The sequence below is a fragment of the Talpa occidentalis genome, unplaced genomic scaffold (genome assembly GCF_014898055.3).
Source record: "Talpa occidentalis isolate TD23 unplaced genomic scaffold, MPIMG_talOcc4v2.1 talOcc4.12, whole genome shotgun sequence".
In the NCBI taxonomy this organism is placed as follows: Eukaryota; Metazoa; Chordata; class Mammalia; order Eulipotyphla; family Talpidae; genus Talpa; species Talpa occidentalis.
The window spans coordinates 60,295,398-60,315,087 of NW_023601212.1; the positions used below are offsets into that span (position 1 = coordinate 60,295,398).

The following is a 19,690-nucleotide window of genomic DNA, read 5'->3' on the forward strand; positions in this document are numbered from 1 at the left end:
TAGGTGTAATCCCCATGTAATTTTTTTTTTTTGTGGTTTTTTCACATTACACTCCTTCCAGTAGAAATGAGTTGCATCCTGTCTCACAGCTTTTTCCATGGTCAGCGCTATGTCTTTCATGTTTTAGATTTATTTATTCATGCATACAAGAGCTGGGGTACAGGCCAGAGGTGCGGGGGTGAGAGGATTCACCAGAGACAGAATGGGGAGCAGAACAGGTGGACTGACTGAAACACACTCCTGAGGGGAGCAGAGGACGAGACAGGAGAGGTCTGCCGTGCTGTGTGTGTCACCTCCTGGCTGAGGATAGAACTCGTGCTGCAGAGTCTGCTGATTGCTTCATAGTGTTGATGCTTAGCCTCTTGCGCCATCAGGGAGGCCCCTGTTTGTGAGAATTTGTTACAGCAACTAGGAAACTCATAGAGTCAGTCAGTATTTACTGAGTATCCATTGTGTGCCCTGTTCTAGCAGCACAATTCTTGGCACACAACTGACTTCCTCCTCAGGGTTGAGGAAAAAAGGAATTAAATTTTACTGACCAAGAAGCGGGTTCAGGGAGGAAATGTGGACATGTTGGAAGTCCTTCGACTGGCCTTAGGGCAGTTCATAAATGAAGTGTGAAGAGGCTATTCTTCAGATACTTGGAGTATTGAATTTCTGTTGGTGGGCCCATCTTTCTCTGTGTTCTCGGTCCCCAGCCGGCCTTGGAGCTCAGCTGAAGTCTCCAACTTTTGCTATGTCTGTAAAAGGCAAGTTTCAGAAAACCATTTGGGATAATTTTTTTTTTTTTGCTTTTTTGTTTTTGCTCTTTAGGTTCTGAAACCAGCTTAACTATTTTGACTCTGCTTCAGTTCAAGTTCGAAAAACATAAAACTTTCCTTTCTTCCACCATCTCTCTCTGGATTTGTCCCCCGAAGAAAAGAATTGATACAGTCTTTAAACGTACTTTAGTAGGGAAGGAAAACATTAAACAAATGCTTAAAAATAATAGTTGAATAAATCAAATGTGAGAAGTGCTGCAACCGAGAAATTTAAGGTGTATGGAACCATAAAAGAGAGGGGTGACTGGGAAGGGACACTTTGAGCTCTGAATGAGCTCTGAATGACGGGTGGTAATTAGCCATGAGAAGAGACTGGGCAAGTGTTCCAGGTAGCGGGAACAGAATGGGTGGGGGCGCAGAGCGAACATGGTGTGTTTCGGAATATGGAAAATCTGGAGTACTTGTCATGATCAGGACGTGGTGAAGAGCAGCAGAACTTGAGTCTGAGGAGGTAGGCAGGTCCAGGTAACAAAGGGTTTTTGATGAGCATATGAAGCTCATGTTAAGATTTTGGACTTGGTTTTTCAAAAATCCTAGGAGGTTTTTCTAATGAACTGCTGGGAACAGAACTCAATTTTCTGTCTAGTCTTTAGGTTGATGATGGAAGAGTCAGTTTGACAGAGATTTTTTCAGCTTATCCATACCCAACTCTCTTCTTCATCCAGGATAACGGGAATGTCACTTTCCCACCTCTTGCAGGTAGGTTGGACAAGGTGGTGGCTTCCCACAAAAATGGGCTGTGAGCAAAGCTAACATTTTATTTCTCTCTGTTGATAGATCTGTGTGTAGGTTGGGAGTACATTTACTGCTGCAGCCACCGAATTTTGCATTGAAATTTCTTGGCTTTGACTTTTTCCCTCTGGGCTTTCTCGTGTCTCCCCAGCACACATGTGTTTTGTCAGTCGGTCAGAGAAATCTGGAAAACTTATCTTAGCCTTTACTCATACTTTTGACATCTTCCTGTTAAATGTATAGCTTGTTGACCACTTCCCACAACCAGGACCTCAGTGTCAGGTTAGTAAAATTTCAGGTTTTCCCCACTCAGCTCCTACTGATTCTTAGCACATTTTCATTTCCTACTGAGTTTGCCACTAACAAAGTTATGGATCTTCCCACCTTCCCCCTGTCCCATTTGAGGTCTCCCCTCTTGTGGCAAAGCTGTTGGCTTACCAGGCACCCGCATGCTAGTTAAACTGTAGTTCTTGCTAACTTGACTGATAGGGGACAGGACAGAGGATGAAAGCAACTCCATGCAAGAAGACTCCTAACTGTTGATGTTCTTAGCTGAAATTCTAGCACTTTCCCAAGAACAAATACTTCTCATCTTTTAGTTAATTTTTACTTAATTTCCAGAACCCTAAAATAACTGTTTTGGGCATTCTTGTTGAACTTTACATATTTTCTTCTCTTTTTTTGCAGAGAGGAATTTTTCATGGGCTGAAAATACGGTGATAAATAAAGCAGAGACAGTGTAAAGGTAAATACAACTATAAAAAATATAAACTGAATTTTTGTGCTTGAAGGGATCCCTCCCTCTTTCTTTAGAGCATTTACTTAAAAAAATTGTGAGTTCTTTCTCTGCCCCAGTTGAGATGTCTATAAATCTTTTTAAAAGCAAAATAAGCCTCTTGACAGTTTTACTGCTCAGGACTCTTTTTTTCAAGGAGTTGAGAAAAGCAACCAAGGAAGGAAGCACCCCTACCTTCCAGTCACTGTGGGAGAGTAGGAGTCTAACTTTGGCAGGTGCCTGATTCTGAGTTACTAACCTACCTCCTGCATAAATAAAGAGAAATTTATTTTTCTTTTGGGTAAAGGCAATTAGTACATATGGTGGCTACCCAAATACCAGGGGAATTTAGGATGCACCATGGTGCTGTTGAGTGCTCTCTCGAGCACTCATTATTGTTTATCTTGAGAATATATATGCAATGGGCCACATCTGCTTGGCCATATAAAAGGATGAGATTTCTGGGCCTCCCCTGGTGGCACAGTGGTTCAGCGCTGGGCTTCGAAGCTGCCTTCAGCCTCTGCAGTGTCGGTTTGATCCCTGGCCACTGGCGAGGGTCCCACACGGCATGACAGACCTCTCCTGCTGTTCCTGCTGCGCCCCTCAGCAGTGTATTTCGTCAGTCTGCCTGTTCTGTTCTCTGCTCTGGCTCTGGTGAGTTCTCTCACCCTACTGCGCTTTTGACTGTACCCAGTGCTTGTATGAATAAATAAATAAATGTTAAAAAAAAAAAAAAAAAAGATGAGATTTCTTTCTGCCTTGCAATCTCTTTAGCAGATTATCTGAGATTTGCATCACACTCTGGTTTAATGCTTATTCAATAAGACTGTTTTCTTTCTCTTCTACTTTTGAAGATAGATACTTTGAAGGAGGATTTATTTTTAATTATGCTTTCCCAACAGCAGTCACTGGCCATGCAGGGAAGTGGGCTTATCACTTGAAAGAGGATCCATTGAATTTTTTTTTTCTTATTTAAAACAACACCCTTCTTTCTCTCTCTAGGTAGCTGTTTTAGGAGCATCTGTGCTTCTGAATCTTAGGGACACTGAATTCCATCAGTTCCCTTCTACACCCTCTAGGGATACTTTCCTAATTGTGTATAAAGTGATATGAAAAATCAAGTTCAAGGTAAGGAACAAGGTAAGGGCCATACTTTGGCCCTCTAGTGGGTTCGTTTTAGATAGCTCCTTTGTGGGAATGGGGCCAGAAATCAGAGGACATTTTGTATTTTTAGGCTATGTGATAATTATTGGTTAGATTGCAGGTCTAGCAATCCACAGTGGAGTATGCAGGCAGTTTTTCCACAACCTGCTCCTTCCTGAAGACTTGTCACTCATCTCTGGATAGAATACACAGTATGATTTGTGTGAGCTGTTGAAGCAGTTCTTTTCCTAAAAGGCTCAAGTAAGTGTGCAGACAGGGTGGAGGTGAGACTATCATCACCTTCTTTTTTAAGCTAACTTATTCATAGGAGTGGGATGGGGAAATCAGGCCTCATCTTAGGTACTCAGGAAGGTGAACCACATATATACCTCCACATTCCTTTACTGTCTTCTTCTTCTGGTTCTACCTATGTTCTCTCTTTGGTCCTCTTGTAAGTCCCTCCCATCTCAAGCTTCTGCCCTCACTCTGAGAGCACTCTCCTGTTTCCTTCAGGATGGTGGGGCAGCAGGCTCAGACCCTTCCTAGGTGATACCTCCGCTGCCTCTGGTATAGACTGGTCGACCCAGCTCAGCCTGCCACTGGCCTCCCTGGTCTACCTCTGGGAGGGTTACTGGGAATGGTAATCACTTTAGCTGCAGTTCCAGCTCTTTCTGTTGCCAATGTTGAAGTGACTTTTTCTCCCTAAAATACTTGGTAGCAAACACACATTTCTGCTGGAGTCATTTTTTCCCCCTAAGACATATTGGTCTTTTCTATAGGAGCCTTATGTATTCTTTTTTTTTTTTTTGCAATTTTTTAAAATTTTTATATTCCCCATACAATTGCAACCCCCTGATTTTGACCCCAATCTCTTTTCCCCGCCCCCGCCCCCAAAGTGTGTCTCTGGTTCATAGTTGTTTGTTGATTTTGATTTTTTTCTTTCTTATAGTTATTCTTTTTCCTGGTCCCTTATTTAGGTTTTTTAGATTCCTGTTATGAGTGAGACCATCCAGTATTTTTGTTTTTATTTCTGGCTTATTTCGCTGAGCATGATCCCTTCTAGCTCCATCCATGTTGCTGCAAACTGCATGTGGTTATCTTTTTTGATTGCTGAGTAATATTCCATTGTGTATATGTACCACATCTTCTTGATCCAGTCATCTATTTTTGGGCATTTGGATTGTTTCCAAGCTTAGCTATTGTAAATTGTGCTGCTATAAACATAGGGGTGCAGGTGCTCTTTGGAATTAATGTTTTTGTGTTGTTTGGGTAAATACCTAGGAGTGGAATTGCTGGGTCATATGGAAGCTCTATCTTTAGCAGGTTGAGGAATATCCACACAGATTTCCAAAGTGGTTGGACCAGTTTGCACTCCCACCAGCAGTGCAGGAGAGTTCCTTTTTCTCCACATCTTCGCCAACATTTGCTGTTGCTAGTTTATTTTAATATGTGCCATTCTCACTGGTGTGAGATGGTATCTCATTGTAGTTTTGATTTGCATTTCCCTGATTGCAAGTGATGTTGAACATTTTTTCATATGCCTGGTGGCCATTTGTATTTCCTCTTTTTTTTTTTTTGAAGATTTATTTATTTATTTATACAAGCACTGGGTACAGTCAGAAGCGCGGGAGAGTGAGAGAATTCACCAGAGCAGAGTGGGGAATAGAACAGGCAGACCGACGAAATACACTGCTGAGGAGAGCAGCTGGCGAGACAGGAGAGGTGTGTCACGCCATGTGGGACCCTTGCTGGTGCCCGGGGATCGAACCGGCACTGCAGAGGCTGCAGGCAGCTTTGCAGCCCAGTGCTCAACAGCTGCGCCACCAGGAGAGGCCCTGTATTTCCTCTTTGGAGAAGTTTCTTTTTAGCTCTTCTGCCCATTTTTTGACTGCATTATTTTCTTTGTTTTTGTTGAGTCTCATCAGCTCTTTTTAGATTTTTGTGATCAGTCCTTTATCATTAGTGTTGGGTGCAAAAGTTTTCTCCCAGTCGGTGGGATTTCTCTTTGTTTTGGTTATTGTCTCTTTTGCTCTGCAGAAGCTCTTTAATTTGATGTAGTCCCAGCTGTTTATCTTTGCCTTCACTATCTGAGCCTTATGTATTCTTCTTCCTTTTTGACTCCTTGTGGACAAATGAAACAAAATAAATTGACCTTGGGTTTTGATAAGTTGCAGGCACATTTTCCATTCTTCGTACCTATTTTTCATTGCAAAGTGTCCCTGGATAAACCTAGACTGCGTGTGCCTAACTTTTTGGATCAAAGGTCTCTATGTTCAAGTACCTTAAATTTCTCCTGCGACAGATGTGACCGAAATTTAAGTAGTGCCACCATGTAAAGATTCAGCATTGAAAAATACACTTGAAGCTACAAGGGGCAGAACTGTTTCTATGAGCGGGATTGAAAAGACATGGTTATTTCTATGACTTTGCCTGTGATTTGATGGAACCATGTCCCTGATTGTGTTAAATCCTGCCTATGTGAGCACTGAGAGCACAAAACTTTAAAATTATTTTTACTTTTTCCGCGTGGACTAGATATGAAAAGCAAAATGTCATATTCTAAGTCTTCACATAATACATCTGGCTTCCTGATGTTCAAATGAGAAATGTTTTCTCTGGAAAATGAAAGTGTCAATATGGATTATAGCACAAACCACTGAAATATGTGAAAATGTGGTTTATGCAAATTTTTAAGCCTGGAGAACCATGAGGCAAACTTGCTATATACTGTTTTTGTACTAAAAGAGAATGAAGCCAAAAGATTTTTTTTTTAAATTTATTTATTTGGGCCTCCCCGGTGGCGCAGCGGTAGAGCGCTAGGTTGCGAAGCTGCCCGCGGCCTCTGCGGCGCCAGTTCAATCCCCGGCTGCTCCCCGGCCACCGGAGGAGGGTCCCACATGGCACGCAGACCTCTCCTGCCGCCTGCTGCTCCCCTCAGCAGTGTACTTCAGTCCTTCTGCCTGCTCTGCTCCCCGCTCTGGCTCTGGTGAGTTCTCTCACCCTCCCGCGCTTCTGACTGTGCCCAGTGCATGTATAAACAAAACAAACAAACAAGCAAACAAATAAATAAAGAAAAACATGCCTCTATTTAAAAAAAAAAAAAATCTAAAAAAAAAAAATAATAAAATTTATTTATTTATTCAAGAACTGGGGTATAGGTCAGAGGCGTGGGAGGGCAAGAGAACTCACCAGACAGAGTGGGGAGCAGAACAGGCAGATGGATGGAAGACATTGCTGAGGGGAGTAGCGGGAGAGGCAGGAGAGGTCTGCCAATGCCGTGTGGGTTTCTCCCTGGCCAGCCACGAATTGAACCTGCACTGCAGAGGCTGCAGATATCTTCACAGTGCTTTGCTCAACCTGCTGCGCCACCGTGGAGGCTGCCAAATGATATTCTTAAAGCTCCTACTATTCCAAAGTTTCATTCCAGATGTTTTTTCATATATTGTCCCATTATATAAACAACCTCACAAAGTGGTTCTTGGTACTGGGGTCTCTCTCTGCAATTGTAGAGAGTCAAGCTTAGAGAGTTTATTTTATTTTTTTCTTTTGTTTTTTCCTCCTTTTTATTATTATTTTATATATTGTTACATCATTTTTTCATTTTTGTATAATGGATGCATTTTCATCTCAGTTATAGTCCCCGTGAAATTCCCACCACCCCCATGAATCATCACCATGGTCCCTTGTGCTCTTCCCACCCCTGTTTTGATCCTACTCCCTTCTCCCCCCTGCAGAATGTCTCTGGTTTACAATTGCCTGTTGATTTTGATTTTCACTTTATTATAGCTACTTTTTTTCCCCCCTGATCCCTTATTTGGATCCTCTACATTCCTCCTATAAGTGAAACCATTTGATACTTTTTTTTTCCTTTCTGGCTTATTTCAATGAACATGATCCCTTCCCGCTCCATCCATGTTGCTGCAAATGGCATGAGTTTATCTTTTTTGATTGCTGAGTAATATTCCATGGTGTATAGGTACCACATCTTCTTGATCCAGTCATCTATTTTTGGGCATTTGGGTGGATGGAGCTGGAAGGGATCATGCTCAGCGAAATAAGCCAGAAAGAAAAAGAAAAATACCGGATGGTCTCATTCATAGGAGGAATTTAGAAAACCTAAATAAGGGACCAGGAAAAAGACTAATTATAATAAAGTAAAAATCAAAATCAACAAGCAACTATAAACCAGAGACACACTATGGGAGGGGGGAAAAGGGTATAGGATAAAAACAAGGGGAGGGTGGGAATTGTAAGGGGACTATAACCAAGATGAAAATGCATACATTGTGCAAAAATGAAAAAAAAATTAAAAAATGAAATTATTTTATTAAAAAACATAAAATTTAAAAATAATAAAAAATAAATTAAATAAATAAAAATAAAATAAAAATAAAATGCCCCTACCTGACTCTTCTGTTTTATTTCCAGTGTTACCACCACTATTCCAGTTAGCTTCCGAAGCCTTCTCTACTTGCGTTCATTCTGTTTCTATTCCATTCATCTACCCATCCATCCACCCACCCCACCACCTTCTCATCCATTCACTCATCCACCACTCATCCATCCGGTTACCCACCCATACATCCACCCATCAACTACTCCTCCATCCATCCACCCACCCACCATCATCCTTTCATTTTTTTTCAACAGACATTTTGCAAGCACTTACTAAAGAACCGATAAACAGATTGTCACAATACAGTGTGATGATTGCTGTAGGAAAAGATTACCGAGGGTGCAATGAGGGCACAGAAAAAAGTCACTCTTACCAATGTGAGGAGGGAGATTCAGAGACGATTTCTCAGAGGAAGTATCATCTGAGCTCAGTCTTGAAGAATCAGTCGTATTCGAAGTGCAGAGTGGCGAGGGCAAAATAACTACAACAGTGTCTCTCCCTAGTGGCATCACCCTTACTTTCCCTTGTTCATATTTTCTACACAGTGTTCCCAATATCTGGCATATTACATATTTTACCTGCTACATCTCTTATCAGCATTATCTACTGATGTCCCTCCTTATCCCAATAAAAGTCAAGTTAATCACAGAGGCTTATGAAATGACCATAATATGGCTTCAATTAGCCTTCTAACCTCTTTCCTTCCCACTTTCCTCCTTAGTCACTCTGCTTTAGTCACACTAGGCTTCTTGCAGTCCCTCGAATGCATGAAACTGCCTACTGCCTGAGGGTCTTTTACTATAGCGGTCTTCACACAGATATCTGTCTGGTTAACTCCCTTATTTCCTTAGGACTCACTTGACAGATTATCAGACAGGTCTTCTTTGACTAGCCTTTTTTTTTTTTTTTTTTTTTTTTAAGATTTATCTATCCATGCATACAAGAGCTGGGGTACAGGCCAGAGATGAGGGGGGTGAGAGGATTCACCAGAGACAGAGTGGGGAGCAGAACAGGCAGACTGACTGAAATACACTGCTGAGGGGAGCAGCGGGTGAGACAGGAGAGGTCTGCTGCGCCATGTGGGCTCCTCTCTGGCCAGCAGGGGATTGAACTCATGCTGCAGAGTTTGCAGATTGCTTCATAGTGTGGTGCCCAACCCCTTGCGCCACCAGGGAGGTCCCGACTAGCCTATTTGTAATATCAACTCCCCTTCCCACCCTATTTCCCTCATTTTGCCTACTAATATCACCTTCTGTCATACTATGCATTCATTTACCCATTTACTTCTGGAGGAATAGAATATTCATGAGAACGGACTTTTGACTCTTTGTTAATCACTTCTGTCTGATTGGGTGCCGGCATATGGAAAGCCAATAAATAGTGGTCAAATGCATGAAAAAAGATCTGGGAGACAGGAAAATCAAAAACAAAGGTATGAGAACTTCTGAAGAAATGCCAGAACTCTCATTTGGCCCGATTCCTTCTTACACTCCTCATTGCTCTACTAAGGAGGTGCAGGTACAGCAGTGACTAAGTCCCCTTCCTTAGACTCTGAGTGCTGACTTGATAAGGGGAAGAAACCATTTTGTTTTGGCTGGTGGTAATAACTAACTTTCCCTCTCTCCCAATGAATGTTGTTTTGAGCCATCACCACCACCAAAGGATCACTTCCAGATTTCTGGGTAGGGTTTTTCCCTCTGGCCAACACACAGGATTCTTCTGAGAATCTGCAGAGCTATGGGTTTCCTGGTTGCTGTGCAGTCACACTGTAAACATTAGGAGGTGGAGGAAAGGGAAGTTAGAGTTTTTGGTTAAAGACCTCTGTTTCCTTGGTGTGTAGGGCTAAAATAATGAAATTTGGAACAATCACTTATGAGACTGGGAAAGGTGGCTGACCAGAGAAAGTGAAGAGTTATTGAGGAGAGCAAAGTGCTTGGAAAATAATTTAATAGTTTATAAGAATTTTGACATGGAATTTTTACATAATGCATTATATGGCTGTGGTTTTTTTAAGGGATGAATTGAACTCAAGATTCATTCCCACTGTTAGAAACAAGCAAGATATAATAACATATCATAATTTACCGTGGGGACCCTTGTTCTCAAATGATAGAAGCTGTTAAAGGTAGGAAAAGCTCACAGACAGGGCAACCATAGACACTTATCAAACAATCACATGTCTATGAGGTATCTGGGGAAAGGGCATAAGAGCCTGTGACTTCCAGAGGCCTCCCTGGTGGCGCAGGGGTTAAGACATAACCTAGGAAGCTATCCACAGCCACTGCAGCACGAGTTCGATCCCCAGCCAGAGAGCTACCCACATGGCACAGCAGACCTCTCCTGACTCTCCCGCTGCTCCCCTCAGCAGTGTATTTCAGTCAGTCTGCCTGTTCTGCTCCCCACTCTGTCTGCCTGTTCTGCTCCCCACTCTGTCTCTGGTGAATCCTCTCACCCCCCCGCATCTCTGGCCTGTACCCCAGCTCTTGTATGCATAAATAAATAAACCTTAAAAAAAAAAAAGAGCCTGTGTCTTCCAGAAAGCAGGCCTTGTGGTCACTTCCTGGTCCCCGGGAGATTCACTAAGGCTGTGACTTCTTGTGGGAGCTGTACCTATTTCTGGACAAGCCTCCTGGAGCTCCATCCACATTCATAGACTCACAAGAGTCCCCTCTGCCTGGCAACAGGAGAGGCTACTAGGGCCCACCTTCATTAGACTCCCCTAAAGTTAAACATGGAGATAGAATTTTTCAGACCAGAAACTGGACTTAATAGCCTGTCCAAGGGTGTGATGTGGTCATACTCTAGAAAAGCAGAATAGGAATAGAATGAATCAGGGCGGGGAGGAGGAGTTTTAGGGGTAAACCTAGAGTCATAGACACTGATACGAAGAGGAAGGAGACATCTGCAGGACCTAGGACATGGAATCTGGAACAAGATTTGGGGCCAGGGAATGGTCAGCACACTTCTACAATGGAATATGGAACAATTTTAAACCAGAAGGGACTCACTGGAGCCCAGGAAGGAAAATAATATTTATAGGTCAATTTCTCTGTATATGGAATTTGTCTAACACTTATATAACAATAACACATATTTCTATCTCATAATAGTTTTGAGAAAGGGTGCCTCCAATCTGAAAATCACCAAACTGAGGCCTAGAAAAGTGAAGTAACTTGCATCGGGGTATAAGCTAACCATGGCCAAGCAGAGACTTAATCTTCAGTTTTCTGACTCTGCATTGAGAGCTCTTGTTCGCTCATCCCAGTTGGGCAGAAGATGGTGGCAGCCAACTCTGATATTGACAAGACCATGTGATTTTCTGGCAAGGGGTCTGTGCTAGATACACTTGTTAAATATTTGCTGGTAAGTAAATATAAAACTCTACCATGTTTTAAATTTCTGAATTCTATTAATTGCTCTGAATCTCCTTCTGTCTTCTCTCATGGCTCATTGGCCCATGGTTGATTTTCACTGCTGTGGGCCCTGTTTGCCCCATGCAGCTAACAAGGAAGGGGCTTTCTCCTGTTTGCCAGCTATAGCACTAACAGACATGGTACTCTCTCTGCTGGCAAAGTTGAGAAATGGACAAAGAGGGAGAGGAAGGAAAAGGACAGTCTACCCATCTATTTATCTCTTCACCGAACCCTCCCTCCCCCACCCCTGCTTGCTCTTCTCCCCATTCAACCTTCTTTGCCATCTCAGACTATGACTGGGAGGGAGCCCTCCAGAGAGAGAAACAAAAGCTTTCTCTTGTGTCTGTTTCCTCATTTTGTTTTAATTTGAAGAATAGAGAGATCTGTCCCAGTCTCTTCATTTTTCCCTTGCAAACTTATCCATTCTGGGGATACGCTGAGAGTTCAGCCTTCTGAAAACAACCCCCACCCCGCATTTTTTGAAAAGTCATGCCCACTATCTCAAATGGGCCATCCTTAGAGCTACTTCTTGTACTTTACTTCTGCTGTACCCTTTCTCCTTTCTCAATGTTTTAGGCAGACTATTCCAGAAAAACAGAAACAATAGCATATGTGTGTGCATGTTTGTATATATATGTGTTTGTATACTATACATACATACATACACACATATATGACTTCTTATAAGTGTTGGCCCCCACAGTTATAGAGGCTGGAAAGTCCCAAGTGTGCTATCAGCAAGCTTGAGAAACAGAAGAGCAGATTGCCATAGATATAAAACGGAATATTACTCAGCAATCAAAAAGTACAAAATGTTGCCATTTGTGACAACATGGATGGAGTTGGATAGGATTATGTTTAGTGAAATAAGTTAGAAGGAGAAAGACAAATACTAAAGGATATCACTTATAAGTGGAACATAGAGAAATCAAAGGGTCAGATAAAACCAAACTTAAAAACTAACCCTTGGAGGGCCTCCCCAGTGGTGCAGTGGTTGAGCACTGGGCTGCAAAGCTGCCCGCAACCTCTGTAGCACTGGTTCGATCCCCAGCAGCCGGTGAGTGTCCCACATGGCATGCAGACCTCTCCTGCAGCACCTGCTGCTCCCCTCAGCGGTATATTTCGTCAGTCTGCCCGTTCTGTTCCCTGCTCTGGCTCTGGTGAATACTCTCACCCTCCCGTGCTTCTGACTGTACTCAGTGCATGGATAAATAAATAAATAAATCTTTAAAAAAAAAAAAAAAACAAAAACTAACCCTTGGAAAGCTGATTATAGAATTGAGAAATCCAGAGGGGTAGGGAGGGAGCACAATGGACTATGGTAGTAGACTACAAGTGCTTTGGTGGAGGTGCACTATGGTAATAATACAGGAAGGGGGACGGGACTCTACTTCCAAAATACAAACAATGATACAAACCAACTTCAGTTAAAAAAGCAAAATCCAAACCCCAGAAGACTATGGAAGAGTCCATGCTTCTGTTTGAGCCCGAATGCAGGAAAAAAACTGATATCCAGCTTGAAGGCAGTCAGGCAGGAGGAGTCCCCTCTTACTCTGGGATGTCAGTGTTTTTGTTCTATTCAGAGTTGGAACTGACTGAATGAGACCTGCACACACAAAGCCATCTGCTTCACAATTTGACCAATTCACAAATGACCAATTCATTTGAGGGTGTTAATCTCACCCTCAAATACCATCATAGAAACCCAGAATAATGTTTGACCAAATGTCTGAGTGCCCTGTCATCTAGTCAAGTGACACATGAAATTCACAATCACACCAACTCTTGCCACTTTCCTTTGTTACTCCTTATGCACCGAAGATTTTTCTGTCCCTTCTTATTCATATCCTATCCACTCCAAGTATCACAAAATTGGGACTCCTCAACCGGCTATTTGCGTTATCCACCATATCCTAAATTTCTAGTTGGTGATGGCAGGAATTTATTTATTAAACAAGAGACATAGAAATCTGTTATATTTTCTTTATCTTTCCTAAATGGCCAGGAGGCGAGTGCTCAATAAACAGCTTGTTTAGTGCTGTACATTCAATCCAGTTGGAAAGAATGTTAGTGACCACTCAGTTTTCCAGGAAAGCAGCTAAGGAGTGTTAGTAAACTTGACTCTGAGGAAGGTTTCTGAGCCCTGTGCACATGCTCGCCCAGGGGCTCTGGGCTAGGGTGACAGGGGAGCTGCTTTGATTCTTCACTCTTGCTGGGTGGGAAGAGCCTGATCTAAGAGTCCTCATTTTAGTGTCACAGTCATTTTGGCACCCCAAGGAGATTTCCCTGGGTGTGAGGCATTGGTTTGGGAAGCTGAGGCTAGCTAGCCTATGTTTAGAGCAGGGTTTCTCAATCTTGTCACTGTTGGCATTTGGGCTGGATTATTCTTTGATGTAGTGGGCTGTCCTATACATTGTAGGATGTGTATCTGGCTTTGACCTGTTAGATGCCAAGTAGCACCTGCTGCACCCCCAGTTGTGACAATCAAATGTAACTGAGATATTGGCAGATATTTCCCAGGGGAGTAAAACCACTGATCCGGGGCTTTGTTCTTTATAAAGGAGTTTCACCTCCATGATCCCATCTGTGAATTAGGAAGGAACTTGTTCTTTTCTCTATTTTACACAACTGGTCAAGTGTCAGGAGGAGAAACAGAACTCCCATTTGATTTTAACCTGATAGCTCTTTCTCTTATAGATCTCTAAGGGCAGTATAAGAAAGACCCTTAAGAGATAAGGGATTGGGACCTCCCTGGTAGTGCAAGGGTTAAGTCGCAACTTATGAAGAGATCCGCAGCCTCTGCAGCACAAGTTCAATTCCCGGCCAGTCAGGGTGCAACCCCCATGGCGCAGCAGACCTCTCCTGACTCTCCCGCTGCTCCCCTCAGCAGTGTACTTTGGTCAATCTGCCTGTTCTGTTCCCCACTCTGTCTCTGGTGAATCCTCTCACCCCCTGTGCCTTCACCCCAGCTCTTGTATGCATGGGTGAATAAATCTTTAAGAAAAAAAGAGAGATAGGGGATTGGGCTTCCCTGGTTGCACAAGGGGTTAAGCACAACACTATGAAGCAATCTGTAGCCTCAGCAGCACGAGTTCAATGGTGCAGAAGACCTCTCCTGTCTTGCCCGCTTTTCCCCTCAGCAGCGTATTTCAGTCAGTCTGCCTGTTCTGTTCCCCACTCTGTCTCTGGTGAATCCCTCCCCCCCACCTCTGGCCTGTACCCCAGCTCTTGAATGCATAAATAAATAAATCTTTTTTTAAAAAAAGAGATGAGGGATTAAAAGAGATAGTAACTTGACCCCACCTTCAAAGAGATGCCAGTTTTGAGCTGAAGAATGAGAATCCATGTTAAATGAAAAGATTTTGCTATTTTCAGACTTTGTTTCTTAATTTTATTTTGATGATCTTTCATTTTGCTCTGTTGAAAGGGAAGAAGTTTACATCTCTTAAGTGGCTAGTTTTATTTTTGACTACTATGGTTTTCTAACCTCCCAACCTTTCAAGAGGAGGATGGGTCCTAATAAAACTTACTCACTTCCTCTTGAAGATGCGTCACTGTGATAACTGTGTTCCCAGCGGTGTTTTCCAAAAAAAAAACCAAAATACAATACTGCCCTTAAAAACAGAAGTTTGCAGTAATTGTTATTGAGTTGAGATCAAGAAAACTGGAAATACTAAAATAAACATTCTGTGTAAGTCAAAGAATTTCTGAGACTATCAATAATATTTTTGGCTTTTTGTGTTTGAAAAGAGAAAAAGTGGTGCACTACTATAACTTGCTGACTGCAGGTAAATAACTGAAGCTTGCTAAGAAAGGGTAATAATATATTTAACTCATGATTTTCATTACATTAAAACACATTTAATCCTGTCAAGATACATTTCTTTGCCTTTGAACTACAAATTCACAATGCTTAGGTATCAGATGTTAACTCGATTATTTTGGAAGTACATTGTAACTAATGATAACTATTAGTATTAAGTGAGGGCCTACTGTGTGCTGATACTCTTTCAGTAGCTCCAGCTTTGCAAGGAGGCAGTTACTGCAGCAGCTGGCAAGGCTTCCAGCGCCGTTCAGATCTGCTTTTCTCCATGCCTTTGTCGACATTTCACCTTGCGTTAATTACATAGCCTTTTTGAGCCTCAGCTTCCTCGTTTGTAAAACGTAGTAATAATATTGATCTTATGTTATAAGGGCTAAGTGAAAAATTGATGTGAAAGTTTAACTAATATTAAATTAATTTTAATACTAATTTATGAATATCACATATAATGTATTATTAATCTTGTTAATTATTCTTTATTATTAAGTGATAGAAATGAAAATTATGTGAAAGAATATACACATATATTAACAACTTATTGATATCAGTAATCATTACTTTTGACTCGGATAAACTGGTTTTGAACAGTGATGAACATTCTTTTTTTATTTTTTATTTTTCTTACAAACTGTGTCGAGGGCTTTATGAACATTCTTAATCAACAAGATGGCTTTGTACTTGAGAGTTTCTATGTTTTTCTACAAATTTGGTTTATTTTTTATAATTTTCATTTTCTGATTTTATTTTGAAAATTTTAGGATTACTCTGCTATGGTCTAATAAGAATCCATGAACAGGAGCTAATCTGTAGTTATGAATAGATGTCACTGGAGAAATGGTGACTAGAATTTGTACGTGACTGATTACACTTATTTTGGTGAAAATATTTGATGCTGGAGATGATATTTTTGAGGAAGTAAGTGCAAAATTATATAAATGATAAGTCTAGGGTAGCTTGGTAAAATATTCCTGCTCATCTATTTATGGTCAAGACTCAAACATGTCTCATGTTGTCCTTTTGAAATTTCTTAGTACTTTGATGCATAACTTAAAAATGCATAATAGTTCCTTTAGTAGGTAGATTATACTTTATATAATTGTTTAACTGTTATTAGTTGTTTTCCATTATTTAATGTTAGGAAATGATACTGTGAACATCTTTACATATAAGGCAACTTTCTTTGGTATTTGATAAACATTCCCTTAAAATAGCTTTCCATATGTGTGGTTATTGAGCCAAAGTGCATGTTATATACTAACATTGATTTTTAATATTTAAGAAACTAAGCATTTTTAAGACTTTTTGATCCATATAGCCAATTGCTTTCTGTAAAGTTTTGATAGCTATGTGTATAGATTCTTGCTTCTGTACCCTTGCCAGAAATGGGTATTCCCTTGAAGTTTCTTGATATGTAAAAATATATCTCAACACCTGATGTGCTTTTTTAGAGACTGATGAGGTTAAATTAGAAAAATATCTTTGTTAATCATTTTAATTTTCACTGTGAATTTTCTGTTCCCATCTCTGAACTTGAACTTCCCTGAACTTAAGAGTGCCTACTTTGGTCTGCCTCACACTGACTAATCGCTTTAGGACTAAACTGTTCAAGGAAGAAAGGAAGAGATTTCCATTGCTTTAAAAATAACAAATCAGCTGTTGATCTTTGCCTTCACTATCACTGCTTTGGGTGATGTGTCTGTAAAGATGTCTTTGATGTGCATATCATGTAGTGTTTCGCCTATATTTCCTTCTATGTATTTTATGGTTTCAGGTCTTATGTCTAGTTCTTTAATCCATTTTGAGTTGATTTTTGTGCATGGTGTGAGGTAGTGGTCAAGCTTCATTCTTTTGCATGTAGCAACCCAGTTTTCCCAGCACCATTTATTGAACAAACTTTCTTTGCTCCAGTGCATATTCTTTGCTCCTTTGTCAAAGATTAGTTGACCATAAATTTGTGGGTTTATTTCTGGATTTTCTTTTTTTTTTTTTTTTTTTGTGGGACCCTCGCCAGTGGCTGGGGAACGAACTGGCGCAGCAGAGGCTGCGGGCAGCCTCGCAGCCCAGCGCTCAACCGCTGCGCCACCAGGGGAGGCCCTATTTCTGGATTTTCTATTCGATTCCATTGGTCTGTGTGTCTATTCTTGTTCCAATACCACGCAGTTTTGAAGAGACAATAATGAAAACAAAGAGAAACCCCACTAACTGGGAGAACATTTTTGCACCCAACACTAATGATAAAGAACTGATCACAAAAATCTGCAAAGAGCTGATGAGACTCAACAACAACAAAGAAAATAATCCAGTCAAAAAATGGGCAGAAGAGCTAAAAAGAAACTTCTCTGAAGAGGAAATGCAAATGGCCAACAGGCACATGAAAAATTGTTCAACATCACTTGTAATCAGGGAAATGCAAATCAAAACTACCATGAGATACCATCTTACACCAGTGAGAATGGCACACATTAAAAAAACTAGCAACAACAAATGTTGGCGAGGTTGTGGAGAAAAAGGAACTCTTCTGCACTGTTGGTGGAAGTGCAAACTGGTCCAACCACTATGGAGAGCTGTGGGGAGATTTCTGGACCTACTAAACATAGAGCTCCCATATGATCCAGCAATTGCACTTCTAGGTATTTACCCAAAGGACACAGAAACATCAATTCCAAAGAGCACCTGCACCCCTATGTTTATAGCAGCACTGTTTACAATAGCTAAGCTTTGGAAATAACCCAAATGCCCAAAAATAGATGATTGGATCAAGAAGATGTGGTACATATTCATCATGGAATATTACTCAGCATTCAAAAAAGATAAACACATGCAGTTTGCAGCAACATGGATGGAGCTGGAAGGGATCATGCTCAGCAAAATAAGTCAGAAAGAAAAAGAAAAGTACCGGATGGTCTCACTCATAGCAGGAATCCAGAAAACCTAAATAAGAGACCAGGAAAAAGACTAATCAATACAAAGTAAAAATCAAAATCGACAAGAACTATAAACCAGAGGGATGGGGAGGGGGTTGAGGGAGGGGCGGGGACAGGAAGGGCTAGAGTCAAAATAAGAGGGGGGTTGCAATTGTATGGGGAATATAACCAAAATGAAAATGCATACATTGTGCAAAGATGAAAAATGATGTAAGAATTATATAAAATAAAATATTTTAAAAAACAAACTCATTTAGAGAGTTTATATTTATATCTCTAATCTTATGGCTGCTACATTAAAAGATTTTTTTTGTGTGTGTGTAGAAGCACTGGTGTGTAGGCCAGAGGGTGTGTGTGAGAGAGAGAGTGAGAGAGAGAGAGAGAGAGAGAGAGAGAGAGAGAGATGTTGCATGAGGATGATTGAGAGGATGGCAAGGGAAAGGCTGACGGAAACGCGACTGAGAAAGCTCACGTACACCAGGGCCGAACACAGTTCAGGAGGACGCCCAGAACTTTTTTCCTTGGAAGTCTTCTCGGTGGTTACCTAGCAACAGAGGCCCATTGGGATAGACAAACCCAATAAGCTCAAGGCCTCGTAGCTCAAGTCCTCACGTATGTGTGTATGAGCTCACACACACAGTGTGTGAGTCAAGTTTGTATTGGCTTTTTCTGACTTGTGAAAAACAGCAGATCTCTTTGTTCATAATTCCTATATAACCATGATGCGAAATAGAGAATCGCTGCTTCTTGCTCATAGCAGCCCTCCGTCTGGTTAGTACTTTGTGATCAGCATCCCAGGTCTCAGAGTCCACTAGAGGCTCACAAGAGAGAGAGCGACCGAGAGAGAAGATTCACCGTAGACAGAGAGAGGAGCTTACTCCAGCTTTACTGAAATACACTGCTAAGGGGAGCGGCAGGTGAGAATGATTTAAACCATTGGTGATATTTTCGACTTATCTGATATGAAGATTGGAAATTTACGTAGTTTCAAATATTTATTTACCAATTATCCAGCTACCTAATGTGTTGGAAAAGCCTTTTCTTTCCAGAGATTTGAGATCCTTTATTTTAAAATAGTGTGTGGGCATCACCCAAAGCAGTGATAGTGAAGACAAAGATCAACAGCTGGGACTACATCAAATTAAAGAGCTTCTGCACAGCAAAAGAGACAATAACAAAAACAAAGAGAAACCCCACCAACTGGGAGAACATTTTTGCACCCAACACTAATGATAAAGGACTGATCACAAAAATCTGCAAAGAGCTGATGAGACTCAACAACAACAAAGAAAATAATCCAGTCAAAAAATGGGCAGAAGAGCTAAAAAGAAACTTCTCTGAAGAGGAAATGCAAATGGCCAACAGGCATATGAAAAAATGTTCAACATCACTTGCCATCAGGGAAATGCAAATCAAAACTACCATGAGATACCATCTTACACCAGTGAGAATGGCACATATTAAAAAAACTAGCAACAACAAATGCTGGCGAGGGTGTGGAGAAAAAGGAACTCTTCTGCACTGTTGGTGGGAGTGCAAACTGGTCCAACCACTGTGGAGAGCTGTGTGGAGATTTCTGGACCTACTAAACATAGAGCTTCCATATGATCCAGCAATTCCACTCCTAGGTATTTACCCAAAGGACACAGAAACATCAATTCCA

At 41.3% G+C, this 19,690-nt stretch overlaps 1 protein-coding gene across 1 annotated transcript in view; it reads left to right on the plus strand.

Moving 5' to 3' along the window:
• Positions 1 to 3,439: 3,439 nt before the first annotated feature.
• The window catches only part of TNFSF4 (TNF superfamily member 4), a 124,797-nt gene continuing 108,546 nt past the window's right edge, over positions 3,440 to 19,690 (plus strand). Inside the window, exon 1 of the mRNA XM_037506470.2 lies at positions 3,440 to 3,456. The gene's annotated coding sequence lies outside the window, so the exon portion shown is untranslated. The remainder of the gene's footprint in view (positions 3,457 to 19,690) is intronic.